The 16,246-nt window shown below is 39.7% G+C and overlaps 1 long non-coding RNA gene across 1 annotated transcript in view; it reads left to right on the top strand.

The window, feature by feature from the left end:
* Nucleotides 1-16,246, top strand: part of LOC309806883 — a 27,256-nt gene extending 11,010 nt beyond the window's left edge. The window contains exon 3 of the long non-coding RNA XR_014294451.1: nucleotides 15,926-16,246. This is a non-coding gene — a long non-coding RNA (uncharacterized lncRNA). The remainder of the gene's footprint in view (nucleotides 1-15,925) is intronic.

Below are 16,246 nucleotides of genomic sequence, written 5' to 3'. Positions count from 1 at the left end.
AACAGCTAGAAGACTCTGCCACAGTCATTTTTTAAAGATAGGCAGTGGCACAGGGAAATGCTCACATTATATTAAATGAATGGAAGGCATTACAAAACTTTATATGACTCCAAGTTGGGGAAGGGGCAAAGAGAAATGTATATCTGGAGTGGAAATGGTACCAAGATATTAATGATTTTTGTTTCTGGTTGGTGAGAGTACAAAAGTTTTATCTTTTCATTTTCAGAATTGTGTTCAGTGAACACAAATGACCTCATAACATGATAAATAATATTTTTAAATGTTAAAATATCTAAATTATAAACTCAAAGCACTCTTTTAGCATCATTGCTGACAATCAATCCGTCTCAACTCCTAGAAGCTCATAGAAATGTAAAGAAAAAATGCCCATTGATAGATAGCATTATTTTTGCCACTCTGTTTTCTGAAGTATTTAGGGACAAGCATACAATTTTAATACAGACAATTCCTAATTTAGAAAAGCCATTTCTAAGTGCATTGTTTGAAACTGAACATCTTCGCCCATAAAGTGAACGTAAAACATGATGATGAGGAACCAGAGCCAGTGCCCCAAAGCCACTTTCCTCCAATCACTCATGTGATTGGTTCCGGCCAATGATGTCCCGGCCATTGGTTCTATAGAGGACAACTATGGATTCCAGGATTGTTACAGAAAAGTGCTTTCCACCATCAAGATTAAAACAGCAGGAGCACATCTTCCCTCAGCTTGGGTCACCCTCACCCCCAACAAGCTCTGGCACTCAGAGTGGGAGCTTACATCCTGCCATGTTCCCAGAACCAGTTTCTCTACCAGGTGGGAAGTGGGAGCTGGGATCTCTCAGCAGTGAGCCCCTGGCATGACAGGAGCAAGAAGGTGGAGGGGAGAGCTGGGTTCTAGGCCTGGGCAGGGGTCCCCATGTGGCATGGCCACATTAAGACCCAGGATTCTGAGGGAGATACAGTGGTGGGGTATCAGATTAGGATGATGGGAGAAATGCTAGGGACTCCTAAGCTGGGGAAGAGATGTTTTTCCCATTCACTTTCCCCTTCATAGATGTAGTGATCTTGAATACTTCAGTTCCTCTCCATCCCAAGTCCTCTGTCATCCCAGTTCCTTCACTGTCCTCAGCTCCAGTAACCTTCACATTCACTTCACTTCAGTCACATGCTCTCAAATCATATCCCAAATCTTGCCACCATCCAGAATTACTCCATATCTGATATCATAAATGCAGACATTTTTCTTTCTGATGATAGCGTTCTATCTTTTCAACTTTCTTACTCAAGTTATTTCTTATAAATCTGATCTTAAACCTTACTGGATCACCAGTCCTTAACCTCTTACTGTCTTCACATCACTACCCTTCTTTGTATACAGCTTAGATTCTCCCAGTCCATGGCACGCCAATGTTATCAATCCCCTCTCCCCATTACACTTCCATCACATTTGGCTAGCCAAAGTCCAACCCTTTATTAATTCCACTCTGAATTTTCTGTAATTATGGGGAAAAAAAAACTGAAGTCCTCAGACAAGAACTCTCTCAACTTACTAATGCCAAACCTACAAATTTACCTGTCCCTCCACCATCCTATCTTCCATTCCTCCAGTTACAGTGCGTAAGGCGATCCTCCCCTCACCTGAGGTGAATCCCTTCACTGGCTGTCACCATCCAGTAAAAGCTTTTTCAGAAAAAGGATCATGTATGCTTGTTAACTGCTGCCTTCCAGGACCTAGCAGAGTATCTGGCATATAACAAGTGCACAGTATTTATCAAAAGAATAGCTTTGGTGAGTTAAGGAAAAGATAGGGACAGAGAAAAGGAGTAAAAGAGTTATTCTTTCTATCCTATTTTACTGTTTTTGGTCAGAAGAGAGAAGAGTACTTTGAGGAGGAAAACAGCATTTTTCTCATACATAAAGGACAGAGGTTGATCAAGAATTGACAGTATTTGAACTGTTAATAATTCTTACATTTCAAAAGTCACCTGAGTGGGTGAAAGTCATTCCCATGGCACGTATTAGCTATGTATAATTTATTTTCCTGAGAAAAATTCTTCCTTTAGAATAAATTTCCAAATAAATGCCTTTAGAATAAATTTCTGTCATCTAGAATAATTTTATGTACAAATCCTGTTCATCCTTTAATTCCTAGTTCCGATGCCCCTTGTTCACCTCCCCCCAAATCTGGAACTTATCTCTTCCATCTCTGAACTCCCATCTCACTTTCTCTCTACCTCTCTTTTATGAGACTGACTGCCCACAGTCTGCCTTGTTCTTGAGACATTTGTACCGAGCTCAGTAAGCACTTTCACTCAGGGATGTATATCCTCCCTCCTGCTGGCACATGGGTGCTCAGTAAATACTTGCTGAATAAATACTGAATGAACTAAGTAATGAATAAAAAAGTCTTTCAATAAGAACCAAATACTAGCCTGGCATCAAGAATTTCTTAATTCAAGAAACACAGTAGTTCTAGAAGTCACGGGAACACATTTGAAAGGCTAGGCCTACATATGCATAATGTGTTAATAACCCATACGATAGTCCAAAAATTTTCCTTGATTCTAAAAGGCATCCTGTCACAGGTTTTAATTTAAAAAGCATGCTTCTACCTGACTATACTTTTTGAAAATGTTGGCATTTTTAGGGCTGTTAAAAAAACAAACATTTTCTTTCAAAATGTAATTTGCACGCAAAAGCCTTAAGGAGACAGCCTCTGACTTGTACTCAGGAACTTTCAGAAGATACAAGACTAACATGTTTCATTTGAATTCCTGAAGTGAATTTTGGTTTGGATTTTGATCTGAATGTATAGGTATAAATCCCAGTTTAAGATCTGGAGTATATAAGAATTACAATTTTCTTGGGTCAAATGTGATTTTCACTTTATGGAAATGTGTAAAGATAACCCCTTACAAGAATCTTATAATTATCTAAAGATACATGAAGTGATGATTGAAGAAAAGGAAGAGTTTAGAGAAAAAAAGATGAGAAATGAGTTCCCAAAAAACAGAAGTAAAAAGAGAGTGGAATTAAAGCACCCATTATTGAGAAATCAGACTCATAGAGCAACCTTTCAAACTCCATTCAATATATATTTTATTATAACATTTAGCTTCACAATAGAGTATAACTTAATAGCTTTAAGTGTAATTATTCCCCACGGACCTTTACACAGACACCTTAACAGCATTTGCTGAGGAAATCCACAGTCCGCAGTTATGGCTTGCTCAATACCCACCTCTCCACCAGAGGGCAGCAAGAGGCTGTACCCAGATTACTCTCTAATGGCTCCTGGTTTAGTTAGAAGCCAAGCAGAACCTAATCTACATTCCAGCTCGCCAGTGGAATCCCAGCTTCACAACCTCAGACAGAATGGAGACAAATCGACTTATCCCTGGCAGAAGAGATTCAAATTATCAAAGAAACGTCTTACAGCAAAGTAGATGCACATGATTTCAAGGCTTTGCCCCTTACTTGGAAGCAAGTCATGTGACCTGAAGGCATAGTTTTGGCCAGGAGTGGCATAACCTAAATTTATTTTCAAGGCACAGAGTCACTTGAACCTGAGAATGGCAAGACTTAAAAAAAAAAAAAAAGTTGATAATCAGATAATTGGATATATTTTTTTTCTACATTAAAGACTCAATGCCCACGAACTGACCTTGGAGAAAGTGAAATCATTATTCCTGCTCTTTGACAGCCTTGAGGCAAAATTTCCAAGTCAAATTTATAAGGTGTATAGGGATTTGGTTGCTTGTTTTGCTTTCTTCTCTCTTGCCAGTTACCTCCTGAGATCCGGGCATGGATCAGTAAAATCCCTCTGCCGTGGCTGCCAGCAAGTCTGTGCCTGATTCGGCGCCTTTCTGAAAAGGTACCAGGGCCTCTAGTGGAACATAACACCCTAGTACTAAGCCAAGGGACAGAGCCAAGCCACATTTCAGTGTCTGCCGCTGAACCAAGCTCCGAGCAGGGGCCACCTTTTCTGCCCAAGAAGTTGTTAGTGGACTCTTTCAAGTGTTTGCTTTTGCGACTAAACTGGTCAAGAAAATGTTTTTTAAAATTAGGGTTCACTCAGAAAGGAGATAGTCTATCTATACCTGACATTTTCAAGAGACACATCATCTGTGCACCCAGATACACTCACAAAAACACACATACAGAGATGCACACTTGCCAAGAAACAAAAAGTTCTCAGGAGAATAATGGTCCTGAAAGCTTTCTCTCTTTTACACCAGTATTTATTGCTATCTCTTCTCATAAAATCTACTATAAGAGATGCTGGCATAGCAAGAATTTTGCCTCAGGAATATATAAGAAAACATGATCAGGGCAGTAAGCAGATGTATTCAAATAGTGACAAGGTACTCAAGTGTGATAAAGCCAGTACATGGAGTCACATCTAACTCAGGTCAACTCTAGAATAAAAACGAAGGATATTAAAATTGGCATGGAAACTCTCCCCCTATGAGCATGTAGGCATCACAAGAACAGGAATGTTTAGTTCCTTGTTCTAACAAGAAGCTATTCAGTTCCTCATTCTGACCTAAATGCCTAGAACAGTTCAGATGCTCAATTAATATGTCAAATGAAAAAAGTGCTTAAGAAAGTTACTGCATCAGAGACCAACATCTCTTAGTAAGTCCATTTCAGATAATCTTTCACCTCCTCAAGCATGAAAGCAGATCATGATTTCTTCAGTTGAACACTAGCTGATGTAGTTGTCATGAGTCAAGGGGCCATGTTGTATGCATCTTTAACAACAGTCATATCCAGAGAGGCAAGCTGTTTACACCATGGGCACAGATGCTGACTGAATAAATGAAGATTCCCATCTCACACTCTCTCTGGGGTAGTGTTGCCAGACTGAGCAAATAAAAATAGAGGATTCACAGTTAAATTTAAATTTCAGATAAGTGAATTTAGCATAGGACAAAGACTTATACTAAAAAAAATTCACTAACTAAAATTCAAAGTTAACTGGGTGTCCTGTATTTTATCTGGTAATCCTAATCTGTGGCATATACTACAGCATTTTGCTCTTCCTGAGCAAAATCGTGGGAGTATTGTCTAACTTTTAAATTGTCGGACTTCCCTGGTGGCGCAGTGGTTAAGCATCGCCTGCCAATGCAGAGGACACGGGTTCGAGCCCTGGTCCGGGAAGATCCCATACGCCCATGTGGTTCCCACATGCGGAGCAACTAAGCCCGTGTGCCACGACTACTGAGCCCATGCTCTGGAGCCTATGAGCCACAACTGCTGAGCCCATGTGCCACAACTACTAAAGCCCATGTGCCTAGAGCCCATGCTCTGCAACAAGAGAAGCCACTGCACTGAGAAGCCCACACACCGCAACAAAGAGTAGCCCACACTCGCCACAACTAGAGAAAGCCCTCAGGCAGCAACAAAGACCCAACATGGCCAAAAATAAATAAATAAATTATTTAATTAAATTCTAATTAATTAATTAATTAATTGTGACCTTTCTCTCGGGTGACATAGATTGTATCTTTTTTTTTAACACCTTTATTAGAGTATAATTGCTTTACAATGGTGTGTTAGTTTCTGCTTTATAACAAAGTGAATCAGCTATACGTACACATATATCCCCATATCTCCTCCCTCTTGCATCTCCCTCCCACCCTCCCTATCCCACCCCTCTAGGTGGTCACAAAGCACCGAGCTGATCTCCCTGTGCCATGCGGCTGCTTCCCACTAGCTACCTATTTTACATTTGTTAATGTATATATGTCAGTGCTACTCTCTCACTTCATCCCAGCTTGCCCTTCCCCCTCCCCGTGTCCTCAAGTCCATTCTCTACATCTGCATCTTTATTCCTGTCCTTCCCCTAGGTTCTTCAGAACCTTTTTTTTTTTTTTTAATTTTATTGTGACCATCAGTTGAAGGTCAGTTGAAGGCTCCTCTCATTTAAATCTTTATTTGCTCTTGATAAAATAAATATTTTTATGGGGGAAAGCACTCCTTTAAGAAGACCTTCTGGGGACTTCTCTGGTGGCACAGTGGACAGGACTCTGTGCTCCCAATGCAGGGGTTCAGGGTTCAATCCCTGGTCAGGGAACTAGATCCCACATGCATGCCTCAGCTAAGAGTTCTCATGCCACAACTAAGGAGCCCTGGAGCCGCAACTAAGGAGGCTACATGCTGCAGCTAAGGACCTGGCGAGCCACAACTAAGGAGCCCACCTGCTGCAACCAAGACCCAGCACAACCAAAATTAATTAATTAATTAATTTTTAAAAAGATGACTTTCTGTCTTCAATCATAAAATCAGATTTAAGAATAAAGAAAAAAATAAGATGCAAATATAATTCTGACAAAATAACAACTGTTCTCCAAAATAAGCCCCCAAACTGAAATTAAAATGCCTAGGGTACATTTATAGTTAGCGCAAATACTAAAGGAATAAACAATAATTTTCAATTGATCAGCTAGCATTTTGTGAACGCTTGTGGCTTTAAGAATGAATAAATAGAAATGTTAACAGGAGGTGGGGAAACATCACAGAAGCACTGACTTTTAAAATAAAAAGGAGCAGGGGCTTCCCTGGTAGCACAGTGGTTGAGAGTCCGCCTGCCGATGCAGGGGACACGGGTTCGTGCCCCGGCCCGGGAAGATCCCACATGCCGCAGAGCGGCTAGGCCTATGAGCCATGGCCGCTGGGCCTGCGCTTCCGGAGCCTGTGCTCCGCAACGGGAGAGGCCACAACAGTGAGAGGCCCGCATACCGCAAAAAAAAAACAAAAAAACGAGCAGTCACATGTAGAGAAGCAGTCACAAGAGCCTCTACAACTAAAGGAAATGAGAGTTGCGGGTAGGGCAGAGTTAGTAATACACAGCAAAAGAGAGCTAAAATATTTCTTTTTTTTTTTAATTTAATTTATTTATTTTTTATACAGCAGGTTCTTATTAGTTATCCATTTTATACATATTAGTGTATATATGTATACACTATATACATATATACTATATACACATATAGATTCCATATATATGTGTTAGCATACGGTATTTATTTTTCTCTTTCTGACTTACTTCACTCTGTATGACAGTCTCTAGGTCCATCCACCTCACTACAATTAACTCAATTTCATTTCTTTTTATGGCTGAGTAATATTCCATTGTATATATGTGCCACATCTTTATCCATTCCTCTGTCAATGGACACTTAGATTGCTTCCACATCCTGGCTATTGTAAATAGAGTTCCAATGAACACTGTGGTACATGACTCTTTTTTTTTTTTTTGACATCTTTATTGGAATATAATTGCTTTATAATGGTGTGTTAGTTTCTGCTTTATAACAAAGTGAATCACCTATACATATACATTTATCACCATATCTCCTCCCTCTTGCATCTCCCTCCCGCCCTCCCTATCCCGCCCCTCTAGGTGGTCACAAAGCACTGAGTTGATCTCCCTGTGCTATGCGGCTGCTTCCCACTAGCTATTTATTTTACATTTGGTTGTATATATAAGTCCATGCCACTCTCTCACTTCGTCCCAGCTTACGCTTCCCCTTCCCTTTGTCCTCAAGCCCATTTTCTGCATCTGCGTCTTTATTCCTGTCCTGCCCCTAGGTTCTTCAGAACCATTTAAAAAAATTTTTTTTTAGATTCCATATATATGTATTAGCATATGGTCTTTGTTTTTGTCTTTCTGACTTACTTCACTCTGTATGACAGACTCTAGGTTCATCCACCTCACTACAAATAACTCAATTTCATTTCTTTTTATGGCTGAGTAATATTCCATTGTATATATGTGCCACATCTTCTTTATCCATTCCTCTGTTGATGGACACTTAGGTTGCTTCCACATCCTGGCTATTGTAAATAGAGCTGCAATGAACATTGTGGTACATGACTCCTTTTGAATTATGGTTTTCTCAGGGTATATGCCCAGTAGTGGGATTGCTGGGTCGTATGGTAGTTCTATTTTTAGTGTTTTAAGGAACCTCCATACTGTTCTCCATAATGGCTGTATCAATGTACATTCCCACCAAAAGTGCAAGAGTGTTCCCTTTTCTCCACACCCTCTCCAGCATGTATTGTTTGTAGATTTTTTGACGATGGCCATTCTGACCAGTGTGAGGTGATACCTCATTGTAGTTTTGATTTTCATTTCTCAAATGATTAGTGATGTTGAGCATCCTTTCATGTGTTTGTTGGCAATCTGTATATCTTCTTTGGAGAAATGTCTATTTAGGTCTTCTGCCTATTTTTCAATTGGGTTGTTTGTTTTTTTGCTATTGAGCTGCATGGGCTGCTTGTAAATTTTGGAGATTACTCCTTTGTCAGTTGCTTCATTTGCAAATATTTTCTCCCATTCTCAGGGTTGTCTTTTCGTCTTATTTATGGTTTCCTTTGCTGTGCAAAAGCTTTGAAGTTTCATTAGGTCCTATTTGTTTATTTTTGTTTTTATTTCCATTTCTCTAGGAGGTGGGTCAAAAAGGATCTTGCTTTTGATTTATGTCATAGAATGTTCTGCCTATGTTTTCCTCTAAGAGTTTTATACTGTCTGGCCTTACAGTTAGGTCTCTAATCCATTTTGAGTTTATTTTTGTGTATGGTGTTAGGGAGTGTTCTAATTTCATTCTTTTACATGTAGCTGTCCAGTTTTCCCAGCATCACTTATTGAAGAGGCTGTCTTTTTTACAATGTATATTCTTGCCTCCTTTATGAACAATAAGGTGACCATATGTGCGTGGGTTTATCTCTGGGCTTTCTATCCTGTTCCATTGATCTATCTTTCTGTTTTTGTGCCAGTACCATACTGTCTTGATTACTGCAGCTTTGTAATATAGTCTGAAGTTTGGGAGCCTGATTCCTACAGCTCCGTTTTTCTTTCTCAAGATTGCTTTAGCTATTTGGGGTCTTTTGTGTTTCCATACAAATTGTGAAATTTTTTGTTCTAGTTCTGTGAAAAATGCCAGTGGTAGTTTGATAGGGATTGCACTGAGTCTGTAGATTGCTTTGGGTAGTATAGTCATTTTCACAACGTTAATTCTTCCAATCCATGAACATGGTATATCTCCCCATCTATTTGTATCATCTTTAATTTCTTTCATGAGTGTCTTATAGTTTTCTCCATACACGTCTTTTGTCTCCTTAGGTAGGTTTGTTCCTAGGTATTTTATTCTTTTTGTTGCAGTGGTAAATGGGAGTGTTTCCTTAGTTTCTCTTTCAGATTTTTCATCATTAGTGTACAGGAATGCAAGAGATTTCTGTGCATTAATTTTGTATCCTGCTACTTTACCAAATTCAGTGATTAGCTCTAGTAGTTTTCTGGTGGCATCTTTAGGATTCTCTATGTATAGTATGTTATCTGCAAATAGCGACAGCTTTACTTCTTCTTTTCTGATTTGGATTTCTTTTATTTCTTTTTCTTCTCTGATTGTTGTGGCTAGGACTTCCAAAACTATATTGAATAATAGTGGTAAGAGTGGACAACCTTGTCTTGTTCCTGATCTTAGAGGAAATGGTTTCAGTTTTTCACCACTGAGAATGATGTTGGCTGTGGATTTGTCATATATGGCCTTTATTATGTTGAGGAAAGTTCCCCCTATGCCTACTTTCTGGAGGGTTTTTATCATAAATGGGTGATGATTTTTGTCAAAAGCTTTTTCTGCATCTATTGAGATGATCATATGGTTTTTCTCCTTCAGTTTGTTAATATGGTGTATCACATTGATTGATTTGTGTATATTGAAGAATCCTTACATTCCTGGGATAAACCCCACCTGATCAGGGTATATGATCCTTTTAATGTGCTATTGGATTCTGTTTGATAGTATTTTGTTGAGAATTTTTGCATCTATGTTCATCAGTGATGTTGGTCTGTAGTTGTCTTTTTTTGTGACATCTTTGTCTGGTTTTGGTATCAGGGTGATGGTGGCCTCGTAGAATGAGTTTGGGAGTGTCGTCCCTCTGCTATATTTTGGAAGAGTTTGAGAAGGATAGATGTTAGCTCTTCTCTAAGTGTTTGTTAGAATTCAGCTGTGAAGCCATGTGGTCCTGGATTTTTGTTTGTTGGAAGATTTTTAATCACAGTTTCAATTTCAGTGCTTGTGATTGGTCTGTTGATATTTTCTATTACTTCCTGGTTCAGTCTCGGAAGGTTGTGCTTTTCTAAGAATTTGTCCATTTCTTCCAGGTTCTCCATTTTATTTGCATAGAGTTGCTTGTAGTAATCTCTCATGATCCTTTGTATTTCTGCAGTGTCAGTTGTTACTTTTCCTGTTTCATTTCTGATTCTATTGATTTGAGTCTTCTCCCTTTTTTCCTTGATGATTCTGGCCAATGGTTTATCATTTTTGTTTATCTTCTCAAAGAACCAGCTTTTATTTTGTTCATCTTTGCTATCATTTCCTTCATTTCTTTTTCACTTATTTCTGATCTGATTGTTATGATTTCTTTCCTTCTGAAAACTTTGGGGTTTTTTTGTTCTTCTTTCTCTAATTGCTTTAAGTGTAAGGTTAGGGTGTTTATTTGAGTTGTTTCTTGAGGTAGTATTGTATTGCTATAAACTTCCCTCTTAGAACAGCTTTTGCTGCATCCCATAGGTTTTGGATCGTCGTGTTTTCATTGTCATTTGTTTCTTGGTATTTTTTGATTTCCTCTTTGATTTCTTCAGTGACCTCTTGGTTATTAAGTAGTGTATTGTTTAGCCTTCATGTGTTTGAATTTTTTACAGTTTTTTTCCTGTAATTGATATCTAGTCTCATAGCATTGTGGTTGGAAAAGATACTTGACATGATTTCAATTTTCTTAAGTGTACCATAGCTTGATTTGTGACCCAAGATATGATCGATCCTGGAGAATGTTCCATGAGCACTTGAGAAAAAAGTGTATTCTGTTGTTTTTGGATGGAATGTCCTATAAATATCAAGACCATCTTGTTTAATGTATCATTTAAAGCTTGTGTTTCCTTATTTATTTTCATTTTGATGATCTGTTCATTGGTGAAAGTGGGGTGTTAAAGTCCCATTGTATGATTGTGTTACTGTCGATTTCCCCTTTTATGGCTGTTAGCATTTTCCTTATGTATTGAGGTGCTCCTATGTTGGGTGCATAAATATTTACAATTGTTATATCTTATTCTTGGACTGATCCTTTGATCATTATGTAGTGTTCTTCTTTGTCTCTTGTAATAGTCTTTATTTTAAAGTCTGTTTTGTCTGATATGAGAATTGCTACTCCAGCTTTCTTTTTATTTCCATTTGCATGGAATATCTTTTTCCATCCCCTCACTATCAGTCTGTGTGTGTCCCTAGGTCTGAAGCTTGTCTCTTGTAGACAGCATATATGCAGGTCTTGTTTTTTTTTTTTTTTTTTGCGGTATGCAGGCCTCTCACTGTTGCGGCCTCTCCCGTTGTGGAGCACAGGCTCCGGACGCGCAGGCTCAGCAGCCATGGCTCACGGGCCTCGCCACTCACAGCATGTGGGATCTTCCTGGACCTGGGTACGAACCCATGTCCCCTGCATCGGCAGGCAGACTCTCAACCACTGCGCCACCAGGGAAGCCCCTGCAAGTCTTGTTTTTGTATCCATTCAACCAGTCTTTGTCTTTTGGTGGGAGCATTTAATACATTTACATTTAAGGTAATTATCAATATGTATGTTCCTATTACCATTTTCTTAATTGTTTTGGGTTAGTTATTGTAGATCTTTTCCTTCTCTTGTGTTTCCTATGTAGAGAAGTTCCTTTAGCATTTTTTATAAAGCTGGTTTGGTGGTGCTGAATTCTCTTAGCTTTTGCTTGTCTGTAAAGGTTTTAATTTCTCCATCGAATCTGAATGAGATCCTTGCTGGGTAGAGTAATCTTGGTTGTAGGTTTTTCCCTTTCATCAGTTTAAATATGTCCTGCCACTCCCTTCTGGCTTTCAGAGTTTCTGCTGAAAGATCAGCTGTTAACCTTATGGGGATTCCCTTGCATGTTATTTGTTGCTTTTCCCTTGCTGCTTTTGATATTTTTTCTTTGTATTTAATTTTTGATAGTATGAATAATATGTGTCTTGGCGTGTTTCTCCTTGGATTTATCCTGTATGGGACTCTCTGTGCTTCCTAGACTTGATTGACTATTTCCTTTCCCCTATTAGGGAAGGTTTCAACTATAATCTGTTCAAATGTTTTCTCAGTCCCTTTCTTTTTCTCTTCTTCTTCTGGGACCCCTATAATTCAAATGTTGGTGCATTTAATGTTGTCCCAGAAGTCTCTAAAACTGTCCTCAATTCTTTTCATTCTTTTTTCTTTATTCTGCTTTGCTGTAGTTATTTCCACTATTTTGTCTCCCAGGTCACTTATCCGTTCTTCTGCCTCAGTTATTCTGCTATTGATTCCTTCTAGAGAATTTTTAATTTCATTTATTGTGTTGTTCCTCATTGTTTATTTGCTCTTTAGTTCTTCTAGGTCCTTGTTAACTGTTTCTTGCATTTTGTCTATTCTATTTCCAAGATTTTGGATCTTGGAAATAGAATCTTGGATCATCTTTACTATCATTACTCTGAATTCTTTTTCAGGTAGACTGCCTGTTTCCTCTTCATTTGTTTGGTCTGGTGGGTTTTTACCTTGCTCCTTCATCTGCTGTGGTCTTCTCATTTTGCTTTACTTACTGTGTTTGGGGTCTCCTTTTTGCAGGCTGCAGGTTCGTAGTTCCCGTTGTTTTTGGTGTCTGCCCCCAGTGGCTAGGTTGGTTCAGTGGGTTGTGTAGGCTTCCTGGTGGAGGGGACTAGTGCCTGTATTCTGGTGGATGAGGCTGGATCTTGTGTTTCTGGTACACAGGACCGCATCCAGTGGTGTGTTTGGGGGTGTCTGTGGCCTTATTATGATTTTAGGCAGCCTCTCTGCTAATGGGTGGGGTTGTGTTCCTGTCTTGCTAGTTGTTTGGCATAGGGTGTCCAGCACTGTAGCTTGCTGGTTGTTCAGTGGAGCTGGGTCTTAGCATTGAGATGGAAATCTCTGTGAGAGCTTTTGCCGTTTGATATTACGTAGAGCTGGGCGGTCTCTGGTGGACCAATGTCCTGAACTCTGCTCTCCCACCTCAGAGGCACAGGCCTGACACCCGGCTGGAGCACTAAGACCATGTCAGCCACACGGCCAGGTACGTGGGGAGTTTCTTGCCTTTTGGGGAGTCTGAGGTCTTCTGCCAGTGTTCAGTAGGTGTTCTGTAGGAGTTGTTCCACATGTAGATGTATTTCTGGTGTATTTGTGGGGAGGAAGGTGATCTCCACGTCTTACTCCTGTGCCATCTTGATGGTCTCCCCAGATTGTATCTTTTTTACTTTGATGTAGAAATGCCACTGTAGTATAATGATGACAATGGGTTCCATTTAATTCCTTTAGGTGTGCCATGGAAAATTCCAGTATTTGGAAATGTCCTCTGAACTCAGAGTTTTGAACACCACTAGTATAGAGTCTTTGGTATCAGCCTTGTTTTATCTAAATGAAGGATCTGCCCTATAACATACTTTATCCCCTATACTTTGGAAGATAATTTCTGGGCAGATACCTTAGTTGAGAAGGTTAACTAGGCTTAGGAGGTCCTGTGTTTCCTGAGTGATTTCCAGCGAATTATCAACCGTCTGATCATGAAGTGGTGATAAAACCCAATTCTGGGAGTTGGGCAGGAATTCATAATGCAAGAGTGTGGGGGGAAAGTATTGAATTAAGTAATGCTAATATGTACTCAGTTTTACCAACATGAATATGGCTTAGAAAAAGTGATCCCCTGACTTCTGTCCACAAACGTCATGTATTAGTCCCGGACCAGAACCAGTCTTTCCTGAGAACCCATACCTAGCTGTAAGCTAAACAAGTGATCAGTTCCTGGTTATTGTCTCTGAGGGACCTGGTCCACCTTTACGCAGAGCTCAGCCCTTGTACTTCATGGCTCAGCTCAGCCAGAAAGCTCAGTGGATAACCCTGGGTGACTTGAGTGTCGGTGGGGGTGGAGGTGGAGGAGTTGCAGGGGGCAGAGGAATTTAGCTGGTAATCAAGGAAGGAATACATAGGAATGAACTCTTTTCCATAAGAAAATTTTTGTTCAGCTAACCTCAAAGCTTAGTTTTAGAATTTCATAAAGAAAATGTTCCTTTGTCACTTGTAAGCATTATTGCTTTTTATTGAACTATACTATAAATGCGTACCATTGAATAAAAGGAGACCAATTAAATGAATAAAAATAAAACTCTTACCTTCCTAGAAACCTCCATTATATTATATGGCATTTAAGACCTTTCACAAATTAACACCAATCTATCTTTCCAACCTCATTTCTTGCCACTTCTTTCTAGGACTGTCATACTCTACCCCAGGGTTGGGTCTTCGTTGCTGAGCTCGGGGTTTCTCTATTTGCGGCGAGCAGGGGCTACTCTTTGTTTCAGTGTGTGGGCTTCTCATGGCGGTGGCTTCTCTTGTTGTGGAGCACAGGCTCTAGGCGCATGGGCTTCAGTAGTTGTGGAGCATGAGCTCAATAGTTGTGGCACATGGGCTCAGTAGTTGTGGCTCACGGTCTCTAGAGCACAGGCTCAGTAGTTGTGGCGCACGGGCTTAGTTGCTCTGCAGCATGTGGGATCTTCCCAGACCAGGGCTCGAACCCGTGTCCCCTGCATCGGCAGGCAGATTCTTAACCACTGTGCCACCAGGGAAGCCCTCTGCTTATTCTTGAAAGCCTAAATCAAATGCTATCTATCTGAATAGTTTTCCTTACAATCTATGCCAGCATGATTTCCTTCCCTGCCTCTGGCTGCCAGAGGCACTGCACACATCTTTACTACTAGTACTAATGGTGTTTACCACACAGAGCTGCGATTATCCCCTCCTCTCAAGAGAGTGAGTTTCTCAAGAGCAAGGTCTCTATATCCACACTACCCAACACAGTGTGTGTGTGTGTGTGTGTCTCACCAAATATGCACAGCACTCAAATAGATGTTTATGTAAGCACAAGCCAAAGTCCTGAGTTACAACATTTACTCTATATTTCCTAAAGGAATACATGGATTTTCATATTTATCAAGTAGATAAAATTAGACTAGACCCCACTAGACTTCTGTGCTTCAGCAAATCTGGTTTACTCACCATTTTCCAAACACGCATGGTAATTTCCCACCTTTACACCACAGTTGAAATTTTCTTCCCCTGAAAGCGTCTATTCTCATTTCTCCCAGTTAAAATCTTCCTAAACACCACCTCTACTTTTCACAACTCTAGACACACACTTACTCACATGCCCACACACTATGATCTCTCCCTTCTGAAAGCATCTTTGCTTTTTTTCTCTTCTTTTCTAGTTCTCCTCATTCTCCATCTTATTCCCAATGGTCTTCTCTTAAAGTTGGATTCTGCTCCTTGAAGGCAGAGACTCTATCTTCCTCTTTCTGCAGCTCCTCACCAAGGGACTTGCACATACTAGGCACTAATCAAGAATTTGTTGAATAGAAAAAATCAGAGGTCGTTTAAAAAATACTCAGTTCCCACCAACAGTGCAGGAGGGTTCCCTTTTCTCCACACTGTCTCCAGCATTTGTTGTTTGTAGATTTTTTGATGATGGCCATTCTGACCAGTGTGAGGTGATAATTCATTGTAGTTTTGATTTGCATTTCTCTAATAATTAGTGATGCTGAGCATCTTTTCATGTGCCTCTTGGCCATCTGTATGTCTTCTTTGGAAAAATGTCTATTTAGGTCTTCTGCCCATTTTTTGATTGGGTTATTTGTTTTTTTGATATTGAGCTGCATGAGCTGCTCGTATATTTTTGAGATTAATCCCTTGTCAGTTGCTTTGTTTGCAGATATTTTCTCCCATTCTCAGGGCTGTCTTTTTTCTTGTTTATGGTTTCCTTTGCTGTGCAAAGGCTTTTAAGTTTAATTAGGTCCCATTTTTATTTTTGTTTTTATCTTCATTACTCTAGGAGGTGGGTCAAAAAAGATCTTGCTGCGGTTTATGTCAAAGACTGTTCTGCCTATACAATGGAATATTACTCAGCCATAAGAAGGAACGAAATTGTGCCATTTGCAGAGACGTGGATGGACCTAGAGACTGTCATACAGAGTGAAGTAAGTCAGAAAGAAAAAACAAATGTCGTATATTAACGCATATATATGGAATCTAGGAAAATGGTACAGATGAACCTATTTGAAAAGCAGAAATAGAGACACAGACATAGAGTGGGATGAATTGGGAGATTGGAATTGACATATATACACTATTATGTACAAAATAGGTAACTAAT

Source organism: Mesoplodon mirus (assembly GCF_964341445.2).
Source record: "Mesoplodon mirus genome assembly, chromosome: 6".
In the NCBI taxonomy this organism is placed as follows: Eukaryota; Metazoa; Chordata; class Mammalia; order Artiodactyla; family Ziphiidae; genus Mesoplodon; species Mesoplodon mirus.
This window is presented reverse-complemented; position numbering and strand designations above follow the sequence as displayed.